A 22,699-nucleotide genomic window follows, 5' to 3' on the forward strand; every position below is an offset into this window, starting at 1 on the left:
ACCGGCTCTTTGCACGCTTTCCATCAGTGCTGCATTAAGCACTGAGCTAGCAATTCAGCCTCAAAAAACAGACAAATGCTTAAGAAATGGCAAAGATGCCATCCAATGTGCAGACAGGAACATTACTTCACAGCTCTTGAACTCAATCCTCCAAATAATGAATGCAAACAGACCATACGCCTTCTTAACCACCTTATCAAATTGCAAAACAACTTTTGAAGGATCTATAGAATTGGATCCCAAGATACCTCTGGTCATCTACACTGCTAAGAAACCTGCCATTAACCTTATACTTCCAGTTCGAGCTTCCAAAGTATATTGCTTCACACTTTCTCAGACTGAACTCCATTATCCACTTCTCAGCCAGCACCACATCCCATTGTAACCTGCAACACCAACCTCCGTGCCATCTGTAAACTTACAAACCCACTCTTCCAGTTCCTCATACAAATCATTAATAAAAATCACAAGGAGCAGGGGTCCCAGAACAGATCACTGTGGAACTTCACTAGTCACAGGCCTCCGGGCAGAAAACACCATCTACTACTAACCTCTGCCTTCTGCGAGCTAACCAATTCTGAATCCACCTCCCAGGTTCTATTGATCCCATGCCTGCTGACTTTCTGAATGACCCTACTATAGGAAACCATGTCAAACACTTTACTTAAATTCATATACACCACATCCACCATGCTACCTTTATCAATTTGTCTTGTCGCTTCCTCGAAAAAGTCAACTTGTGGGGCATAACCTGTTACCCGCAAAGCCATGCTCATCTCCCCAATAAGAGTGGTTTCCCAAATGTTTGCAAATCCTGTCCACAAGAAACCTCTCCATTAGTTTGCTCACAACTGATGCAAGACTTGCTGGTCTACAAGTCCCAGCATTATGCTGAGTACCTTTCATAAACAATGGAACAACACTTACCATCCTCCAATCCTCTGGTGCTCCCGTGGTCAGTGAGAACATAAAGATGGTCATCAATGCCTCAGCAATCTCTTCAATTGCTTCCCGTAGTAACTTGGGTATACCATGTCAATCCCCAGGGACTTATCCATCATTTTTCAAAAGCACCAACATTGCCTTTTTCTTAACATTGATATGTTCAAGCATATCAGCCTGCCCCTTGCTGTTATCACAAACTTCAAGGTTCTTCAGTATTCACTGGTGAATATACAAGTCTTCATTAAGGACCTCCCCTACCTCCTCCAAATCCAGGCACACGTTTCCTCCTTTATCCCTGAGCAGTCCTAGCTTCACTCTAGTTATCCTCCTGTTCTTCATGAATGCCTTGCAGTCTTCCTTATTCCTACTCAAGGCTTTCTCATGTCCCTTTCTAGTTCACCTAAATCGCTTAAGATCCTGCCAGGATACTTACAACTCTCAAGAGCTGTCTGATTTTTGCCTCTAAACCTTTAGTATGCTTTCTTCTTCCTCAGCTAAATCTTCCACCTCTGATCAACCATCATTTCTTCATCCTACCGGCCTTTCCTTGTCAATGTGACAAACCTATCCAGAACCCCATGCAAGTGTTTTCTTAACAGCCCCCACATTTCCCCAACAGCATCTGTTCCCAATTTACAGTCTAAGTTCCTGCTAATACTATAACAAGTCCTTTCCCAATTAAATATTCTCCCATACTATCTGCTCCTATCTTTCTTAATGGGTATGCTAAAGGTCTGGCAGTTGTCCGCAAGAGGTCACCTGACCAGGTTCATTACCTAGTATGAGATTCAGTACAGCCTCCCCTCTGGTTGTCCTGTCCAGATACTGTCAGGAATTTACTACCCACCTAAACTTTTTGCACTAAGGAGGTGACAATCAATTCTAGGGAAGTTGAAGTCACCAATGACAAGTTATTTTTGCACCTTTCCAAAATCTGCCTACTTATCTGCTCTTGTGCTGGAGCATACTCCCAATGGAGTGACTGTTCCCTTCCTGTTCTGACTTCTACGCACATTGACTCAACTGTCTGCCTTTCTGTAGCTTTGATATTATCCTTAATTAGCAATGCCACTCATCCCTTTCGAAACATCTGAACTCTGGAACATCAAGCAGCCAACCCCACCCATCTGTGAGCCAAGCATCTTAAAGTTTAGTCCCATACATGCTTCAAGTTCATTACCCTTATACTTTAATGCGAGAACTATTAAGAAAACACATTTCAACCCATCCAACTAGCTAAAATTATGCCTCATCCTTCTTCAGTCTCTCTGCTTAGTGCCTCTACCTTTACACCAAATGCTCCATTTTCGGACCTATTACTCTGGTTCTCACCCTCCCCTCCCCAAACCTTGTTTAAACTCTTCCAACAGCTCTAACAAAGTTCCCCATAAGAACATTGATCCCTCTTGGGTTCAGGTGTAACCCATCCCTTTTATACAGATCATACATTCCCCAAAAGTTCACAAATCTGAAACTCTGACCCTTGAAAAGCTCAAAACTGTGAAGGTTCAAAGTTTTGAACTTTAAACCAACTTTTCAACCAGACAGTCATCTCCCATATCATTCTATTTTTATCCTCATTAGCATGTGGCACAGACAGCAATTCATAGATTACCACCCCTTCAGGGATTGGAGCACTGCACAGACAAACAGATGCGTTCCTGCACAGGTCTGGCAAAGAGCTTTAAAAACCCAGTCTCGAAAAAAGGGTAACGTCTAGCAGAGCAGCCTTATTGAGAGCTATCATTGGAGTAGTCTGATGCAGTGTAATAAGGCGTTAGCTTAACAAGGCTTCTGCAAAAACAGGCAGAGGCAAGATAAGCAGGCAAGTTCAATAGACAGCAGGTGCAGGAGTAACCCATTCGGCCCTTCTAGCCAGCACCGCCATTCACTGTGATCATGGCTGATCATACACAATCAGTACCCCGTTCCTGCCTTCTCCCCATATCCCTTGACCCCACTATCTATAAGAGCTCTAACTAACTCTCTTTTGAATGCATCCAGAAACTTGGCCTCCACTTCCTTCTGGGGCAGAGCATTCCACATATCCACCACTCTCTGTGTGAAAAAGTTTTTCCACATCTCTGGTCTAAATGGCCTACCCCTTATTCTTAAACTGTGGCCTCTAGTTCTGGACTCACCCATCAGCGGGAACATGCTTCCTGCCTCCAGTGTGTCCAATCCCTTAATAATCTTATATGCCTCAATCAGATCCCCTCTCATCCTTCTAAATTCCAGTGTATACAAGCCCAGTCACTCCAATCTTTCAACATATGACAGTCCCGCCATTCTGAGAATTAACCTTGTGAACCTATGCTGCACTCCCTCAATAGCAAGAATGTCCTTCCTCAAATTTGGAGACCAAAACTGCACACAATACTCCAGGTGGGGTCTCACCAGGGCCCTGTACAGCTGCAGAAGAACCTCTACTCCCATCATTCCTCTTGTTATAAAAACCAGCATGCCATTAGCTTTCTTCACTGCCTGCTGTACCTGCATGCTTGCTTTCATTGACTGATGTACAAGAACACCTAAATCTTGTTGTACTTCCCTTTTTCCTAACTTGACTCCATTTAGATAGTAATCTGCCTTCCTGTTCTTGCCAAAGTGGATAACCTCACATTTATCCACATTAAACTACATCTGCCATACATTTGCCCACTCACCCAACCTGTCCAAGTCACCCTGCATTCTCATAACATCCTCCTGACATTTCACATTGCCACCCAGCTTTGTGTCATTAGCAAATTTGCTAATGTTACTTTTAATCCCTTCATTTAAATCATTAATGTATATTGTAAACAGCTGCGGTCCCAGCACCGAACCTTGCAGTACCCCACTGGTCACAGCCTGCCATTCCGAAAGGGACCCGTTAATCACTGCTCTTTGTTTCCTGTCAGCCAGCCAATTTTCAATCCATGTCAGTACTCTGCCCCCAATACCATGTGCCCTAATTTTGCCCACTAATCTCCTATGTGGGACTTTATCAAAAGCTTTCTGGAAGTCCAGGTACACTACATCCACTGGCTCTCCCTTGTTCATTTTCATAGTTACATCCTCAAAAAACTCCAGAAGATTAGTCAAGCATGATTTTCCCTTCATAAATCCATGCTGACTCGGACTGATCCTTCTACTGCTATCCAAATGTGTCGTAATTTCCTCTTTTATAATTGACTCCAGCATCTTTCCCACCACTGACGTCAGGCAACCGGTCTATAATTCCCTGTTTTCTCTCTCCCTCCTTTCTTGAAAAGTGGGACAACATTAGCCACCCTCCAATCAGCAGGAACTGTTCCTGAATCTATAGAACATTGGAAAATGATTACCAATGCGTCCACGATTTCTAGAGCCACCTCTTTAAGTACCCTGGGATGCAGACCATCAGGTCCCGGGGACTTATCAGCCTTCAGACTCAGTCTATCCAACACAGTTTCTTGCTTAATATAAATTTCCTTCAGTTCATCCTTTACCCTAGTTCCTTTGGCCACTATTACATCTGGGAGATTGTTTGTGTCTTCCCTAGTGAAGACAGATCCAAAGTCCCTGTTCAACTCATCTGCCATTTCTTTGTTCCCCATAATAAATTCACCCGTTTCTGTCTTCAATGGCCCAATTTTGGTCTTAACTATTTTTTTTTGCTATTCACATACCTAAAGAAGCTTTTACTATCCTCCTTTATATTCTTGACTAGTTTACCTTCTTACCTCATTTTTTCTTGGCGTATTGCCTTTTTTATTATCTTTTGTTGCTCTTTAAAAGCTTCCCAGTCCTCCGGTTTCCCGCTCATCTTTGCTATGTTATACTTCTTCTTTTATTTTTATACTGCCCTTTACTTCCCTCGTCAGCCACGGCCGCCCCTTACTCCCCTTAGGATCTTTCTTCCTCTTTGGAATGAACCGATCCTGCACCTTCTGCATTATTCCCAGAAATACCTGCCATTTTTGTTCCACTGTCTTCCCTGCTAGGGTATTGTTCCATTGAACTTTGGCCAGCTCCTCCCTTATAGCTCCATAGTTCCCTTTGTTCAACTGCAATACATTCCTTAGATCTAATTTAAATCCTGAGAGAATAAGGGGTATGTCTCCAAAGTCACTGTGTTCTGCTCAGGCTGCCAGATACGGGATTTCCAGAGAATTTCCAGCCTCCATGATGGCCACATCTGCACCAAGTGCACCAAGAAGCAGCTCCTTAGAGACCATGTTAGGGAACTAGAGCCGCAGTTCAATGACCTTCAGCTTGATATGGAAAGTGAAGCAGTGACAGACAGGAGAGGGAAGGGAGAACGTCAGATAGTGGGGAGCACCCGTGGCCATACCCCTCAACAATCAGGACTCCATTTTGAGTACTGTTGGAGGAGACAACCTACCTGGGGGAAGCAACAACGGCCATGCCTCTTGCAGAGAGTCTGGCCCTGTAGTTCAGAATGGAAAGGAACTGAAGAGTTTGGTGGCAGTGATAGGGGACTATAGTCAGGGGGACAGATAGTCAAAATAGAAACTCTGATGGTAGTCTGTCTCCCAGGTGCCAGGGTCCACGAGGATTCTGAATGTGTCCACAATATCCTGAAAAGGGAGGGCGAGCAGCCAGAAGTTATGGTATATATTGGTACCAATGACAGAGGTAGAAAAAGGGAGGAGGTCCCGAAAAAACAAAACAGGGAGTTGAGAAGGAAGCTGAGAAGCAGGATCTCGAAGATAGTAATTCAGAATTGCTGCCTGGGCCATGTAACAGTGAGGATAGGAATAGAACGAGGTGGCAGGTAAGTGCGTGACTAAAGAATTTGAGTAGGGGGTAGGGATTCAGATTTCTGTATAATTGGACCTCTTCTGGGGCAGGTGGGACCTGTACAAAAGGGATAGATTACATTTGAAACAGAGTTGGACTAATATTCTTGTGGGCAGGTTTACGAGAGCTGTTTAAACTAATATTGCAAGAGGATTTGAAACAGCAGGATAGAGCTGAGAATAAGCCAGCAGGTTTACAAGTAGATGATGGACGTAACAGGGATGTAAGGAAGGACAAGCCAGTGATTGGGTACAAATGAAGACAAGCAAAGAGTTAAATTGTACCAGAGGCAAAATTCAAAAGGGTGAAGAACTGCAGGACTGAAGTTGGTGAATTTAAATATGCATAGCATTCAGAATGAGGTGACAAACTCTCGACACAATTAGAGATTGGTCGGTACAACGTTGTGGGCATCACTGAGTTGTGGCTGAAAGAAAGCCTTAGTTGGGAGCTTAACATCAAAGGATATACTCTGTATCGAAAGGACAGGCAGGAAAGTAGAGGCGGGGTTGTGGCTCCATTGATGAGACATGGAATTAAGTCTTAAAAAAGGTGATACAAGTTCAGAGAATGTTGAATCTTTTTGGGTGGAGTTAAGAAACTCCAAGAGTTAAAAAACCATTATGGGAATCATATATAGGCCTCCAAACAGTAGACAAGATGTGGAATTGTGATTGTAAAGGGAACTGGAAAAGGCAAGCAATAAAGGTAATGACACAATTGTTATGGGGGACTTCAATATGCAAGGGGATTGGGAAAATCAGGATGGTATTGGATTGCAAGTGAGAGAATTTGTTGAATGCCTACGAGATGACTTTTTTTTTATTAAAGGAGCAGTTTGTGCTTGAGCATACTCAGAGAAAGGCCATCTTAGATTGGGTGTGTGTAACAATCCAGATCTTATTAGGGAGCTTAATATAAAGGAACCCTGAGGAGGCAGTGATCATAATTCATACTACAATTTGAGAGGGAGAAGCACAAGTCAGATGGTTCAGTATCACAAAGGAATAAAGGGAATTAGAGGCATGAGAGAGGAGCTTGCCCAGGTGGATTAGAGAGGGATACTGGTAGGGATGACGGCAAAGCAGAGGTGGCTGAAATTTCTGGGAATAGCTCACAGGGTGCAAGACAGATATGCCCCATAGAAATAGTTCTCAAATGGCTGACAAGGGAAATCAAGGATGCATAAAAGCCAAGGAAAGGCCATACAAGATAGCAAAAGTGAGTGGGTAGTTGGATGATTGGGAAGCTTTTAAAATCCAACAAAAGGCAACTAATAAAAGCTGTAAGGGAAAAGATGAAATGTGAGACCAAACTAGCCAACAATATAAAGCAAGATACCAAAAGTTTCAGTTATGTAAAGAGTAAAGGGCAGGTGAGAGTTGATATTGGACCACTGGAAAATGATGCTGGTGAGGTAGTAATGGGGGACAAAGAAATGACAGATTATCTTAATGGGTACTTTGCATCAGTCTTCACTATGGAAGACACTAGCAGTGTGCCAGAGGTCTGGGAAGGTCATGGAGCAGGAGTGAGTGCCATTACTATTACAAAGGGAAAAAAAAGTGCTAGGCAGACTCAAAGTTCTTAGGAGGACAAGTCACCTGGACCAGATGGAGTACATCCCAGAGTCCTGTGAGAGGTTGCTGAAGAGATAACAGATGCATTGATCATGATCTTTCAATAATCACTTGATTCTGGCATGGTCCCAGAGGACTGGAAGATTGCAAATGGCACTCCACTCTTTAAGAAGGGAGGAAGGCAAAAGACAGGAAATTATACACCAGTTAGCCTAACCTCAGTGTTTGGGAAAGTGTTAGAGTCTATTATTAAGGATGAGCTTTCAGGGTACTTGGAGTCTAATGGTAACACAAGTCAAAAACAGCATGGTTTCTGCAAAGGGAAGTCTTACTTGACAAATCTGTTAAGAGTTCTTTGAGGAAGTAACAAGCAGCTTGGACAAAGGAGAGGCAGCGGATGTTATCTACTTGGATTTTCAGAAGGCATTTGATAAGATGCCACACAAGGCTGCTTAACAAGATGAAATCCTATAGCATTACAGGAAAGATACTGGCATGGATAGAGGAATGGCTGACAGTGATTAATGGTGTTCCTCAGGAGTCAGTATTGGGACCGCTACTTTTCACATTGTTTGTCAATGATATTGATAATGGAATTGATGGTTTTGTGGCAAAGTTTTCAGATGATACAAAGATGGGTGGAGGGATAGGTAGTGCTGAGGAAGCAATGTGATTGCAGCAGGAATTAGACACATTGGAAGAATGGGCAAAATAGTGGCAGATGGAATACAGTGTTGGGAAATGTACGATAATGCATTTTGATAAAAGGAACAATAGTGAGGACTATTATCTCAATGGGGAGCAGGTTCAAACATCAGAGGTGCAGAGGGACTTCAGAGTCCTCATGAAAGACTCCCAGAAGGTTAATTTACAGATTGAGTCTGTAGTAAATGCAATGTTGGTATTTATTTCAAGGGGAATAGAATATGAAAGGAGATAATGCTTAAGTTTTATAAGACACTCATCAGACCACACTTGGGAGTATTGTCAATAGTTTTGGTCCCCATATCTCAGGAAGGATGTGTCATTAGTCCAGAGGAGGTTCGAGGATGATTCCAGGAATGAAGGGGTTAACATATGAGGAGTGTTTGGCAGCTTTTGGCCTGCACTCACTGGAATTTAGAAGAACGCAAGGGTATCTCATTGAGGCCTACCAAATGTTGAAAGGACTAGATAGGGTGGATGTGGAGAGGATGTTTCCTTTGGTGGGGTCTCCAGAACTAGAGGACAGCATCTCAAAATTGAGGGGTGACCTTTAAGGACAGAGGCAAGGAGGAATTTTTATAGCCAGAGAGCAGTGAACCTGTGGAATGCTCTGCCACAGACTGCGGTGGAGGCCAAGTCCATGTATACTTAAGATGGAAGTTGATAGCTTCCTGACTGGTCAGGACATCAAAGGATATAGTGAGAAGGCAGGTGTATGGGGTTGAGTGGGATCTGAGATCAGCCATGATGGAACAGCAGAGCAGACTTGATGGGCTGAATGGCAGACTTGTGGCCTTACGGACCTGATCCTTCTGTTAAGGGTCCTACCATTAACTGTAAACTTTCCCTTTATATTCCCTGTCAAATTGCAACACCTCACACTTTCCTGGATTAACTCCACCTGCTGGCTCCAGACAGTAATGACTACAATTTAAAACTCTTGATATTAAATCCCTCTAAAAACTATTTTCCAACCCTAACTCTGCAATCTCCTTCAGCCCTGTAGTGCTCTGATTCTGAGCCCATTGTTGTCCAATTTACTTCTTTCCACCTGTCTACCTTCAGCTGTCAAACCATAGAATAGTAAAGCAAATATTAAAGAGTATAATGGAAAAAAATTTAAAACTGCAGATGTAGTCACTAAGAACATGCATGTATGCTTCCAAAGCTGGTTGTTTTAGTTAAAAAAAAGACTTACTGGACCAGTTTGATGTTTGGGCACCACGGTAGCACAGCAGTTAGCGCAACACTTGGGGGAGAATTCAGAGTTCAATCCTGGCATCCTCTGTAAGGAGTCTCTGCCCTTCTGGCAGCTCAAAGGGCCAGAAGGACCCATTTTACGCTGTATCTCTAAATAAATAGATCACTGAAAGACAAGAGACTGCGCAAAATGAACTTGCAGAATGGGAAATAATTCAGTGGAGTAGCACATAAACCACAGGGACTGCAGGCTTGTCCCCAGACTTACCGAGTTCACAAAAGTCCCTATTTTATTCATTAACTTTTATCCTTTTGACATACTGAAAATAAAGAAATGTCATTTAAAAAAGGCAACTAACACCAATCCATAATGCAAAATTACATTTCAGGAAATCCCCAACTATTTAGGCAGGAGGAAGGCAGATCAAATTTAACATTCCAGGTTAATGACCTTGCATCAGAATTGAAAGTAAACAGGCAAGATCACAGAATGGCACCTTTATTCATTATGTGCTGTGTTGTATGACATGGTTAATCACTAATCATGACCAGGATTTTTCTTGGCAAATTTTTCTACAGAAGTGGTTTGCCATTGCCTTCTTCCGAGCAGTGGCTTTACAAGACAGGTGACTCCATACCTATTATCAACATTCTTCAGAGATTGTCTGTCTGGTGTCAGTGATCACATAACCAGGACTTGTGATGGGCACCACAGCTGCTCGTATGACCATCCACCACCTCCTTCCATGGTTTCAGGTGACCCTCATTGGTCTATGTAAGAATGTTCCCAGCAGATCTTCTCCTCTACCTTTTCCTTACAGTTCTGCAAATTCCTTCCTTTCAGATACTTTCCAGCTTTCTTTTTAAGATTGAAATACAGCAGTGGGTAAAGGAAGTGAGAATAAAATATATAAAGTCTTTAGAAGAATGGGGACATAATTGCTGCATCTCAGGAGGCTGAGGTTTACTTACAGCACATGAACAATTTGCATAAGTTTGAAGCCACTTGTACAAACTTGCACACTCTAGCTTGTCTGAAATTTATATTAATGAGAGGTGGCATGAAAGAAAAAATGTTGATCTACAGGATCACATTACAAAACAACATCTTCTATCATAATAACAATGGAGATTATGAAATAGTCATAAAAACTAACCTACCAAAGGATAAATAACTGAAGACAAAATTTTTGAGGAGAGAATGCAAAAGATCTAGAATAAAAATATTGGATACAAGAGATTCTGCAAATGCATGAAATCTTGAGCAACACGAAATGCTGGAGACAAGTGAGGTAGCATACGGAGGTGAACGAATGGTCAACATTTTGGGCCAAGACCCTTTCCTCAGGACTGGAAAGGAAGGGTGAGAGCCTGAAATGTTGACCATTTATTCCACTCCATAGATGCTGCCTGATATGCTGAGTTTGTCCAACATTTTGTTTAAGTTTTGCTAAAAATACTGGATTGCTAATTATCAACTCAACATAAAAAACAGGCAATATTCCTCATGGTTACAGTAATATTTACCACAGCTTTGTGGGGACTCAAAACACTGGAGTTACAGTGGAAGAAAGATGGAATAAAATGCAACAAAATGCAATAAAATGGACTGCAACATCGAAGTCACCCTAGGTAATCTCTAAGGTAAGGACATGTTCGACACAGGTTTGTGGGCCGAACGGCCTGTATTGTGCTGTAGGTTTTCTATGTTTCTAACAGCTATCAAGTTTTAATCTGTAGAAATGGTGAAAGCAAAAATATAGACCAGTACGCCAACAAAATATTAAAAGTAGGATTGTCAAAGTACTTACATGCAACTCCTAGCCATATAGACTCACTAAAATTACATTAACTCTACTAGAATCTGGTTAGTCTTAACATTGCAGCTCCTACTAGAAGCAGTACAAAGCACTGGAGGACATGTACAAGGGATTTACAAAAATTGATGCAAGCTACAAGCAAATAGTGAACACAGTAGAGCTTTTATTTAGCAGGAAAAAGAATTGGAGACTTGACAAAGGTCTTTAAATTATGAATTCAATAGCATAGAAATGGACTGAGTGTTTCCATTTGTTAGTGAATCAAACCATAGACCACATATTCAAGGTTATTCAATCGGATTGTGAAAAAAATTGAGGAGTCATTACTCAATCCTTGGGATGCTGAACCCTACCATAGCAAGCAACTTTCAAACGGAAATCATACAGAAAAGAGAACAGAAAGTAAAATCTAAAAGGCCAAGACATTATAAAACACAAGACAGAACATTCAGCCTGTGTTTTTCTTGCTTCTACATTCAATATAATTCCAAATAAATATCAAGTACAACACCATAATGAACAAACCCAAAGACGATGATATTTAACCATAAAGATCAAAAAGGTCTGAATTACATTCCTTTATTTGGACAAACCAGTAACAGTGACTAAGCTGTTCTGTACAGTTAGGAAATAGAAAAGCAGCAGGAAAATTAATTGCAAGTTCTTAATTGTTATCTTGCACCAGAACTTTAGCCTTGGGCGAAGTAGTCAAAGCCCAGATTCCTTTTGGACTTAACCCAAATTAACAGCAATTCCATTATCACCATTCCCAGAGCAGAAGTGACTATATAAATTGTTCTGCATGAGGCTACAACATATTTATTGCAGCATTTGTACACAGCACTAATACAGAGCCCAACTTATAGATCAAAAACACCAACTTTAATTTACTAATCTATTAAAGAAATACAATGGCATCTCACCCAAGCTTAGTAACTGCAACACTTTGAAGAGAAGGCACTCTTGATGTTTCGAATGCAAGACTCTTAAGATTCAGATCTGAAATCAAATATGAGACAATTGGGTTTTGCAACATTGCACCAACAAACCAGCGCTCTCAACAAATTAACCACATTTGGTTAAAAAAGAAATCACATGCAGCGTAACCAATGGCAGAATTTCCCAACAGCCAGATCTTGTTTCGGTACTGAAGTTAATCAGCTCAGATTTGTACATCCCCATTGCTGTGGTTAGGTTTTTCAAAGAAACTCACTTCTCCCTTTCTTGAAGACTTACATGTCTCCATAACCATGGGGCAAGGATTTACCAGAAAAAAAGTTACGATTCGGTGGTTACAAGGACAAACATTAATAGAAAAACTAAATAATATAATCACAGACACTTCACAACTTCAGACAACAGTCACCTCAGATCTAGGTTAAATTCAAAGTAGAGCATACTTTGAACACAACATCCACTAGTTGTAGGTGATTCAATGGTTTTCCAATTACTTAATGATATTTTGAGCAGTAAAAAAAATTGCTAACATATGCAAGCAAGAGTGAACCTTATGGAAAGCAAAGCAGGCTGCTTAGTGTGAAGGCCTCTCACACACCTTCACTACATATCTGAGTAGCCTGAAGGTTAAAAAAAAACGAGATCAGTGGTTCTGTTCATAGAGCTGCGCCTCACTGCCCTCGCATCAACATTTAACCTTAATCTCTTGGATGAAGTTTGCACCTTCTCCCTCTGACCATGTGGTTTTCCTCTAGGCTTTTCCTGGGGACTTGATGATAACTGTGGACTTGATGGACCAAAGGGCCAATTCTTGCACTGTATGACTGACTCAAATTCAAAGCACAAGCAGGAAATAAAACAATTTTTGAAAAGTAATTGTGTCAGCACATTGTCTAAAATTCAATCTGCTTCCTGGTGCAATACTAACCAGAATCAGTCAGCGCTGCCAATAGATAACAATGCAGAGCAACATGAAGCTCTAATCAGAACTATTTACACCCTGACTTATTCTGCAATAAAAAGGAGGCAAGTCTTAAAACCACAAGTGGAATGAACTTATTTAAAAACACTCTACAGTACAGGATGGCAGTTTTTGAACTGCTTCCCTTTCTCCAGTGCTTTCTTGTGTGCAAAGCAATACCGCCCAGTCTATCACAGTTAAACCTCTTCTCTTCCCCCCCCCCCCCACTGAGCACATCTACAAGAAGCATTGTCCCAGGAAAGCAGCATCCGTCATCAGAGACTCCCACACTATCCAGGCCATGGTCTCTTCTCACTGCTGCCATCAGAGAGGAGGTACAAGAGCAGGTTCAGGAACAGTTATTACCACTCAACCATCAGGCTCTTGAACCAGAGGAGATGGCTTTACTCACCCCATCACTGAACTGTTCCCACAACCTTGAAAGTCCACTTTCAAGGACTCTTCATCTCATGTCTTGATATTTATTGTTATTAATTTTTTCTCATTTTATATTTGCACTGCTTATTGCCTTTTGCACATCAGTGTTTGATCACATCAGTGTTTTCCAGTACCAGAGGGCATGGATTGAGAATAAGAGGTCAGTTATTTAAAACAGAGTTGAGGAAGAGCTTCTTCTCCCAGAGAGTTGTGGAGGTGTGGAATGCACTGCCTCAGAAGACGGTGGAGGCCAATTCTCTGGATGCTTTCAAGGAGCTGGATAGATATCTGATGGATAGGGGAATCAAGGGATATGGGGACAAGGCAGGGACTGGGTATTGATAGTGAATGATCAGCCATGATCTCAGAATGGCGGTGCAGACTGGAGGGGCCGAATGGTCTACTTCTGCACCTATTGTCTATTGTTTCCCCACCCTGTTGGGTGTGGTCTTCCATTAATTTTATTGGATTTACTGTGAATGCCCAAAAGAAAATGAATAGTTGTACATGATGATATACAAGTACTTTGATAATAAATTTACTTTGAACTTTCGATTAGAACCCGTAGTAACGTTAGACAACCTTCTTTGCTGGCCTCCACGCAACCAATATTCACATCCTAGTGTCTAATAAACACAAGAAACACAGTAACATTCCCAATTAACACATTTTATTTGTTAAAACGTATCTACAGCTCCTTAAGGGGCATTAAAATATAAATACAGGGCATTGTTCTTTAACAGCGAGTGCATACCAAAATTGCCTGATCGCTAAAGAAGCGACCCAAGTCTGTAGGTCAAATTCTCACTGCCACTAACACTTAACCTAGCTGATAGTTACGTACAGAAACAATGGGTCTTTACAAATCAGATGAGTTTGATCACCATCCTGCCAAACAGGACCGCACAATGACAACTATACATAAAACTGTGAAAGTGGACGGAGAAGGAAAGGGCCGGAGGAAGGGGAAGAGACGAGTAGGACAGAGGGGAGCGGGTATAGGGCTAGGAGAGGAGTGGAAAGACCGAGACGAGGTGGGGGGCGAAGGGGTGGAGACCGGGTGTGGCCTGCGCTCAAACTCCACCCTAGTCTTTTTTTCAGCCACTCTCCCGGGAACAGCACCATACGCTCTACACCCGACTCTGAACGATCGGCGGCGGCCTTGTTACTACTATTACCGCTACCGCCACCTCGGAACCACAGCCAAACACCGAACTTACCTCCGCACTGACACCGCTCCTCTGCTACACAGTCCCGCTTTCTGCTCCTATTGGTGTAGATACCTGTCACATGAGAAGCACGTGAGCTCCGTGGCTGTGCCGTGTGGTCAAATAGAGAGCGGAGTGGCACGGAGGCGGGGCTTCCTTACGCTGAAACTTCGAAATGTTAATTTCTTTCTTTTATACTCTGAGTGTTTTAACGACAATAAAGGTGACCCAGATTTCATCAGGTTTAAATAGTAACGTAAAATTTAAACCAAAAGGAAAGGAAAATACTAGGCATTTATTCATAATATTGTTTTTGTTATTATTATTATTATTATTATTATTATTATTATTATTATTATTATTATTATTATTATTATTATTATTCCAAACTGGATGCAAGTAATACCAACAGGTAAGAACCAACTGCTCTTCTTCAGTGCCCCCCTTCATAAGTGCCCTCCTTCATAACTTATTCAACCTCGTCCGCCTGTTCAAAAAGTAGGCGGACAAGGAAGTCCTCTGATATTTATCATTGTAAATCAATCTTGATTTACTCAGTTGTGAAATTAATTGTTGCTAAGAAAAGCAATGTAAGATTAACATAGTAGAACTTCCTAACTCAGTAGATAGTTTTAAAAGGATTTGTGAAATTCACACTGGGAACAACATGTTCAAAGTTCAGTTTTTTTTATCACATGCGTTTTTCAACCACCATGGAGTTGTAGAGTTTTAAACAGGCCCTTCAGCACTCATCATCATTCCAATCTATACTTATTGAATTGACTTTATTTCTTACATCCTTCATACACATGAGAAGTAAAAATCTTTACGTTACGTCTCCGTCTAAATGTGCAATATAGTAATTTACAAATTACTATATATAAATAATAAGTAATAGTATAAATATACAGTCAATGTAACACAAAGTACACTCAAATCAACATGAATTAATCAGTCTGATGGCCTGGTGAAAGAAGCTGTCCTGGGGCCTGTTGGTCCTGGCTTTGATGCTGTGGTACCGTTTCCCAGATGATAGCAGCTGGAACAGTTTGTGGTAGGGGTGACTCAGGTCCCCAGTGATCCTTCAGGCCCTTTTTACACACCTGTCCTTGTAAATGTCCATGGGAAGTTCACAACTACAGATGTACTGGGCTGTCCATACCACTCTCTGCAGAGTCCTGCAATTAAGGGAGGTACAGTTCCTGTACCAGGCAGTGATGCAGCCAGTTAGGATGCTCTCAGTTGTGCCCCTGTAGAAAGTTCTGAGGATTTGGGGGCCTACACCAAACTTCCTCAACCATCTGAGGTGAAAGAGGTGCTGCTGTGCCTTTTTCACCACACAGCTGGTGTGTTCAGACCACATGAGGTCCTCGGTGATGTGGATGCTGAGGAACTTGAAGCTGTTCACCCTCTCATCCATTGATGTCAACAGGGGTTAGCCTGTCTCTATTCCACCTGTATTCCACAACCAGCTCCTTTGTTTTTGTGACATTGAGGGAGAGGTTAGATAACCTCTTCCCTGTAGGCCACATTGTTATTGTTTGAGATAAAGTCAATCAGTGTAGTATTGTTGGCAAATTTAATTAACTGATTAGAGCTGTTGGTGGCAACACAGTCATGGGTAAACAGGGAGTAAAGTACACATCCATGAGGAGCTCCTGTGTTGAGAGTCAGAGGGTTGGACGTGATCTTACAACCTGCTGGTGATCTGACTGGAAATCCAGGATCCAGCTGCACAATTATACAATTATAACTACTTAGTTTGTTATGTGCCGTGTCATATGATGTAGATGATCATGGTCCCATGATTGTTCCTGGCAAATTTTTCTACAGAAATAGTTTGTCACTACTGCCTTCTGGGCAGTGTCTTTACAAGATGGGTGACCCCAATCATTATAAATACTCTTCAGAGATTGTCTGCCCGGTGTTAGTGGTCGCATAAACAGGGCTCGTGATCTGCACTGCCTGCTCATACCACCTGCTCCCATGGCCTCACGTGACTCTGATCAGGGAGCTAAGCAGGTACCATACCTTGCCCAAAGGTGACCTGCAAACTAGCTGAGGGAAGGAGAACTTTACATCTCCTTTGGTAGAGACATATCTCCAACCCACGTCTGACTCTATTTAATAACAAAAGTAAATATTTTGCTGTCAGCATCTTAGCAATTTGAAGACGCCAGAAACTGCATTAAAATTTGCAGTGTTTCTTAACAATCATGCTGAAATTTTGTAGGAGAGAGAAACCACAGTTTGAATGTTATTTAATTTACAATTTTCCTAACATATTTCTAGCATTATCCAGAATACAAAAAAAACAACATTCCCGAAAGTAGCATCAAAATGTGAAACTTAATGTACAAAGAAAATGAGTGCCCAACACAATATGATAGTGAGATTTCAGCCTTCTCCACGCCAAGTTTTACATTCAACCAATTAATATGACAGAAAACCCCTTGACAAGGATGTGAAAGGCTGGAATTAAATATACAGTGTAAGGACTCACAGATGCATTGACATCATTTTATTGCAATTTGCAAATAAGCTAATGCAAAGCTTTTTCAGATAAATAAGAATTGCTTGGTTACGTAACTTATCGTTGAATACAGAACTAAGTTCACCAAAACTATCACAGAATGATCAAGGATCAAAGATCAACTTCATTCGCCATATACATTTACACATAATTCAGAATTTGCAGTGGTGTTAGTCAGGCAAGATATGCACCACAAAGCAACATTCAACAATTATAAAGAATTATATAAAATATAGAAATTATACTCCAGATATGGAATAAAATGTGCATAAGTACATAAATATCAGTATGTATTCATAATGTAAACAACATTATATAAAGTGGTTTAAAGTGTTTACAGTGCAGTGTGGTGACTGAGGTCATAGAAAGTGGAGGTGGTGGGGATCTAATTAGAATGGTTGATCAGATTAATTGCGTGAGGAAAGAAACATTTAAGATTGTATGACATTTTTGTTTTTATAGCCCTATAGTACCTTCCAAAAGGGAGCTTTGCAGTTATAGTATTTCTACATTTTAATGTATTTGCATGCAATAGAAGTCCTAATAAAGGTGTAAAGTATTAAAATAAATTTTGTTTCTTCATCCATTTGAAGTGGCTATACATTTATTTCTCTGGTCATGAAATAATATATGAAGTGTTTGCTCTTGAAAAGGATTACAATTTTCACTTCTGGGATTTTTCAATTTATGAGGGTGTTTTGTTCAAGGAGAATTTGCAAATTGGCTACACATTAGTGCTTCTGCCTCCCAGCTATGGTGGCCCAAGGGCTATCCTGACCTTGAGTCCTGTTTGTGCACAGTTTCCACATTCTCTCCATGATGGCTGTGATGCTCTGATTTACTGTTATGTATCAGAAGTGTGCTGGCATGTTTATTAGCCACTCTATATTACCCCTTGGTTATTTATTTCGAGATATAGCATGGAACAGGCCCTTCTGGTCCTACCATAAGTGCACTGCAGATGCTGTGGTCAAAGCAACACATACAACACACTGAAGGAACTCAGCAGGTCGGACAGCATCCGTGGAAACGAGCAGTCAACGTTTCGAGCCGAGACCCTTCATCAGGACTGAAGATGGAGGGTACAGGGGCCCTAACCCCATCCTCCCGTCACCACAACAGGAACCGTGTTCCCCTTGTCCTCACCACCCCACCAGCCTCCGGATCCAGCATATTATCCTGTGCAACTTCCGACACCTTCAACAGGACCCCACCACTAAGCACATCTTTCCCTCTCTACCCCTCTCTACTTTTTGCAGGGATCGTTCCCTCCGCGACTGCCTGGTCCACACATCCCTCCCCACAGAACTCCTACCTGGCACTTATCCCTGCAAGCATAAGTGCTACACCTGTCCCTACACCTCCTCTCTTACCACCATTCAGGGCCCCAAACAGTCCTTCAAGGTGAGGTAACACTTCACTTGTGAGTCTGTTGGGGTAATCTATTGCATCCAGTGCTCACGGAGCGGCCTCCTCTACATCAGCGAGACCCGACGCAGATTGGGGAACCGCTTCGTCGAGCACCTGCGCTCCGTCCGCCACAACAGACAGGATCTCCCGGTTGCCACCCACTTCAACTCTGCTTCACATTCCCATTGGGATATGTCCATACATGGCCTCCTCTACTGCCATGATGAGGCCAAACTCAGGCTGGAGGAACAACACCTCATATACCATCTGGGTAGTCTCCAGCCCCTTCGTATGAACATCGAATTCTTCAACTTCCAGTAATTCCCTCCCTCTCCCTTCCCCCATCCCACTTTCACTCTGCCTCCTCTTCCAGCTGCCTATCACCTCTCTCATGATTCTGCCTTCTTCTACTACCCATAGTGCTTTCCACTTACATTCCTTCTTCACTTCTACTGCCTATCCCTCCCTGCTTCCCCTTGACCTTTCCTCTGATTGGTTTTTCACCTGGCACCTACCAGCCTTCTCCTTCCCACTTTCCCCCCACCTTCTTTATGGGGTCCCTGCCCCCTCCCTCTTCAGTCCTGATGAAGGGTCTCGGCTCAAAACGTTGACTGTTCGTTTCCATGACTGTCCGACCTGCTGAGTTCCTCCGCGTGTTGCACATGTTTCTTCTGGTCCTTCAAGCCACATCACCTGGAACCCCTGACAACCACCGATTTAACCCAACCTAATCATGGGACAATTTACAATGACCAATTAACCTATAAACCAGTATATTTTTGAATTGTGGGAGGAAACCAGAGCGCCCAGAGGAAACCCATACATTCCACGGGGAGAATGTACAGACTCCTTACAGAGGACACTGGAATTGAACTCTGAACTCCGATGCCCTAGCTGTAATAGCGTCATGCTAACTGCCGCACTATTGTGGCACCCGTGGTGTAGGTTAATAGCCAAAGCATTAACAAGGGCTTTATTGGCATGTGTGAGAAAGAATACATTACAGGGGTATGAGGAAATAAAGATTATTGCTTCAACCAATGGTGCTCTATTTCCCATAGCCAATTAGTCAGATAGTCACTCCACAATTATGGGCTGCACTGACAGGAAGGAAATTATGAATCGCAAAATGAATCAGTAGATTGCAATTAGGAATTCACCATGGCGATCTCCCCCCAAGTAGAAACACAAATGATTCTGCAGATGCTGGAAATCCAAAGTAACACAGACAAACCACTGGAGGAACTCAGCAGGTCATGTAGTATCCATGAAGAGGGATAAAGAGCCAACGTTTTGAGCTGAGACCAGGTCATGAGGGCTCTCAGCTCGAAATGGCAGCTCTTTATTTCTCTCCATAGATGCTGACTGACCTGCAGAGATCCTCTATCATTTTGTATGTGTCCTATCAAATATATATATCGTGTTGAATACTGCTGGTAGGGATCACACCCAAGGAAAAACAACAACAGCAAATTTTTGGCACCATGGTTGGCTCTGGGGTGCAGGATGTGGGTGAAGACTAGGAGTACTACAGTGATAATGGGCTCAATCATAATTTCAATTCTGTGACCATAAATAAGATTCTCAAATTGTGTGTTACTTTCCTGGTGCCAGGGTCAGAGATGACTTGTAGCAGCTATAGGACATTCTGAAAGGGAAGGTAAGCAGCTAGAATCATGGTCAACATTGGTACTGACAATAAACAGAGGGATTGGATCTCAACAGGAAGTTAGGTCAGAAATTAAACAGCAATTGTCATATTTGGATAATTTCCCATGCTACATGTTAATGAGCATGGAAGTAAGAGGATGGCACAGGGAATAGAACACAGAATAGATATACAGTTGGAAAGAGCTGTAGTCAAGTATAGAAGAAATGCAATGTCAAAGTAAGCAGACATTGACATAGAGGATAGGAAAGGCTTTGGAGGATTTGATGAACAGTTCAAATCTGTGGTTCCCTGGCAACAAATGCTGATAGGGTAAAGAAGAAGAACTATGGTATAGCTCTGGTAATTTTATTTCCTCCCACTTCTCTCTTCTTCTATTCCCCACTCTGGCCTCTTAACTCTTCTCCTCACCTGCCTATCACTCCCCCGGGTCCCCTCCTCCCCCATTTTCTCCTATGGTCCACTATTCTCTCCTATCAGATTCCTTCCTCTCCAGCCCTTTACCTTTCCCACCCACCTGGCTTCACCCATCACCTTCCAGCTATACTCGTTCCCCTCCTTCCACCTTTTTATTCTGGTGTCTTCACCATTTCTTTCCAGTCATGAAGAAGGGTCTCAGCCAAAATGGTCGACTGTTTATTCATCTCCATAGATGCTGCCTGACCTGCTGAGTTCCTCCAGCATTTTATGTGTTACTGATACACAGCTTTACTGTAATACTATTGGTAGTGTTCTAACTTGTTCTGTATTTCAATTAAGTACACAATTTGTTACTCAGTTTGTCTTTTTTTTATATATACTTAACTATTTCTATGAAACTTTGGCTAATTGTGGCAGCTGTTTAATTGGGCCAACATGTACTAGTCCTGATGTGCCTCAATTACCTGGAATCCACTGTACTACCACAATTACTGGACACCTTAAATAAATTGTATAATTGCCTTTACAACTTATTACCTCCCAGCTTCTTACTTCATCGCCCCCCTCCCCCCACAACCCACCCATTTGGTTTTACCTATCGCTTTTTAGCTTGCCTTCCTTCTCCTCCCCACATCTTATCTGGCATCCTTCCCCCTTACTTTCCAGTCCTTAAGAAGGGTCTCGGTTGTTTGTTCATTTGTCAGGTCAAAACAAAGGGTCTCGGCCCGAAACATTGACAGTGCTTTTCCTTATAGATGCTGCCTGGCCTGCTGTGTTCCACCAGCATTTTGTGTGTATATTTAGAGGTCTAGGTACAATCTCTGGAAAGCTATCTCACAGGCAAAGTGGCAACTCTGGATTAAACTTAAATCAATGAAGGATCCTCAATAGAGTTTGAATGCGATCACCTCTCATAAAGTGAAATCAAGCAATATAGGTGACAACAGCGCTTCACTTCCAGACAAGCTCAATCCCTTCTATGCTTGCTTTGACAATCAAAACATGGTTAAACAATCAAAACAAGCTACTACAAGCCCCGACGGTCCTGTGATTTCAGTCTCTGAGCCTGACACGCGAATCCATGGAAGGCATACAGCCCAGATGAGGTGCCTTATCGAGTACTAAAGACCTGTACTGATCAACTGGCTGGAGTGTCACTGAGATCTTTAACCTCTCATTTCGGCAGTCTGAGGTATCCACCTGTTTCAAGCAGGCTTCACTTATACCGGTGTCTCAGAAGAAAGTGGTAATCTGCCTTAATGACTATCGTCCAGTAGCACTTACATCCGCAGTGATGAAGTGCTTTGAGAGGTTGGTGAAGAAACAGATCAACTGCTGCCTGAGAAGTGACTTGGATTCACTCCTGTTTGCCTACTGGCACAACAGGTCCGCAGCAGATGCCATTTCATTGACACTTCACTCAACCCTGGAACATCTGGACAGCAAAGGTACATACATCAGGATGTTCTTTATTGACTACAACTTGGCATTCAATGCCATCATCCCCCACAATCAATAAGCTTCAAGACCTTGGCCTTAATATCTCCTTGTGCAATTGGATGCTCAATTTCCTCACTTACAGACCCCTGTCAGCTTGGATTAGCAACAACATCTCCTCCACAATCTCTGTCAGCACAGGTGCTCCAAAAGGCTTTATGCTTAACCCCCTTATAGGAGGGAGTTAGAAAATCTGGCTGAATGTTACCACAACAACACCTCCTGCGCAAGGTTGAAATCTGTTCAATTTAGTTATAAATAATTGTTTGAATAATTTGTTAAAAGAGTTAAAATAATTAAGTTAATGTGAATATCATTTCATGTTGAGAACAAAGGGATATTATTTTAAAAACATGTACATTTGTTTAGTTGAAAATTCTGAGAATCTGTGTGCAAGGTATTCTCTTATAGTATTGAGTACTGACTTGTAAAATCTTGCGTTCAATCTTCAGCACATGATTGATTGCTCATGCCTTCCATTGGCGAATTGGAACATTTATGTTCTCAGAAATCTGTTAAGTACTTTTTCTCCAAAGTTCTCTATAATTCTTTGAGATTTATATTTGTTTTA

General features: G+C 42.0%; 1 protein-coding gene across 1 annotated transcript in view; it reads right to left on the bottom strand.

Annotated features, from left to right (window-relative positions):
• Positions 1 to 14,686, bottom strand: part of LOC132384535 (progranulin-like) — an 86,235-nt gene extending 71,549 nt beyond the window's left edge. The window contains exons 1-2 of the mRNA XM_059955686.1: positions 14,612 to 14,686; positions 11,959 to 12,034 (exon numbers count right to left, since the gene is read on the bottom strand). The gene's annotated coding sequence lies outside the window, so the exon portion shown is untranslated. The remainder of the gene's footprint in view (positions 1 to 11,958; positions 12,035 to 14,611) is intronic.
• Positions 14,687 to 22,699: the final 8,013 nt, after the last annotated feature.

Source organism: Hypanus sabinus, chromosome X1, assembly GCF_030144855.1.
Source record: "Hypanus sabinus isolate sHypSab1 chromosome X1, sHypSab1.hap1, whole genome shotgun sequence".
Classification (NCBI taxonomy): Eukaryota; Metazoa; Chordata; class Chondrichthyes; order Myliobatiformes; family Dasyatidae; genus Hypanus; species Hypanus sabinus.